Source organism: Echinops telfairi, unplaced genomic scaffold (genome assembly GCF_000313985.2).
Source record: "Echinops telfairi isolate 266 unplaced genomic scaffold, ASM31398v2 ScPeMD7_655;HRSCAF=1070, whole genome shotgun sequence".
Taxonomy (NCBI): domain Eukaryota; kingdom Metazoa; phylum Chordata; class Mammalia; order Afrosoricida; family Tenrecidae; genus Echinops; species Echinops telfairi.
The window spans coordinates 27,882,321-27,883,879 of record NW_022104553.1 but is presented as its reverse complement, the minus strand read 5'-3'; positions in this window follow the sequence as shown (position 1 = coordinate 27,883,879).

The following is a 1,559-nucleotide window of genomic DNA, read 5'->3' as shown; positions in this document are numbered from 1 at the left end:
ATTGGATACTACCTGTTACACTTTATTAGCATATGATGTAATGTTACCTGCCCACCATTGGGTATTTAAGCCTCTGCCTTCTGCTCAATAAACGAGGCTTGATCAGACTCCTGTCTTGCCTCCATTTCTCGCGTCTCTTGCCCCTCTTCATTCCCAGTCCCTCTTTCAGGTATCCACGTTGTTTAATGGCCTGCAGGATGGGTCACCAAACATGCGACCAAACGGCATCGATAATTACTGGTGGTTGGAATGTGAAGCCCGGTGAAAGACTGTGACCTTGGTGACAGAAACAATGCATGACAGAACCTTGCAAGATCAATAACTTTGTCATTGTAAATATCCTCTTTGAACAACAGACATGGTGACTCGACACCTGGACCTTACCAGATATAATACCCAGAAACCAAATCAACTACATCCGTGGAAAGAGACGGTGGAGAAACTCAACCTCATCCGTCAGAACATGGTCAGTGACTGACTGTGGAGCAGGCCATCAATTGCTCAGATGCAAGTTCAAATGATGCATTTGAATGATGTGTTGACAAAGACTGTACCACAGACTGTCAGAAGAACAAAGAAGTCTGTCTTGGAAGAAGGACAGCCAAAATGCACCAAAGAGGGAGGCAAGGATGGGGAGACTTCTTCTCACAGACTTTGGACACATTCTCAGTAGAGACCAGTCCTTGGAGAAGGACATCATGCTTGGTAAAGTAGAGGGGCAGCAAAAAAGAGATGGATTGACACAGGGGGTGCAACAATGGGCTCAACAATTGTGAAGATGGTGTAAAAGTGAGCAGTGTTCCCTTCGGTTGTACTTAGAGGCTCCATGAGTCAGAATGGGCTCAATGGTACTTCACAACAAGTTGAAGTTGAAAAAATGTAAAACAAGTCCACAAGAGCTGAAATAGAACCTTGCGTGTATCTCATCTGAATTTAGAGCCCATTTCAGGAGTCGATTTGATACGTTGAACACGGATGACTGAAGATCAGATGAGCTGTGGGATGACCTCCGAATATGAAGGGGCTTAAACTTTTTTTCGAAAACGGAATGAAAAGAGAATGGAGCGCAAGATATGACAAAATAACAATTTATAAATTATCAAGGGCTCATGAGGGAGGAGGGAGCGGGGAGGGAGAGGAAAAATGAGGACCTAATGCCGGGGGTTTAAGTGGAGAGAAAATGTTTTGAGAATGATGAGGGCAATGAATGTACAAATGCACTTGACACAATTGATATGTGTATGGATTGTGATAAGAGTTGTATGAGCCCCTAATAAAATGATTTAAAAAAAAGATAATGGACCTTTCCCGTCCACTTTTTAAAAGCCTGATCTGTGGTAAACTGAGGGGCTGGATGAGAATGTCATGCAGCTAATAAGTACGTGCTCATAAGTACGGGTCTGGAAAGCCAATTTTGGGGGTGGGGGTGCAGTGGGGGAAGACCCTCATGGTTATGAGATATAAAGAAATATTAATATACATTCTTACGACTGGACACAGTCTCTCTAATAACCCCCATAAAGGAACTGTCATAAAGGAGCTACCATATAAGATGAATC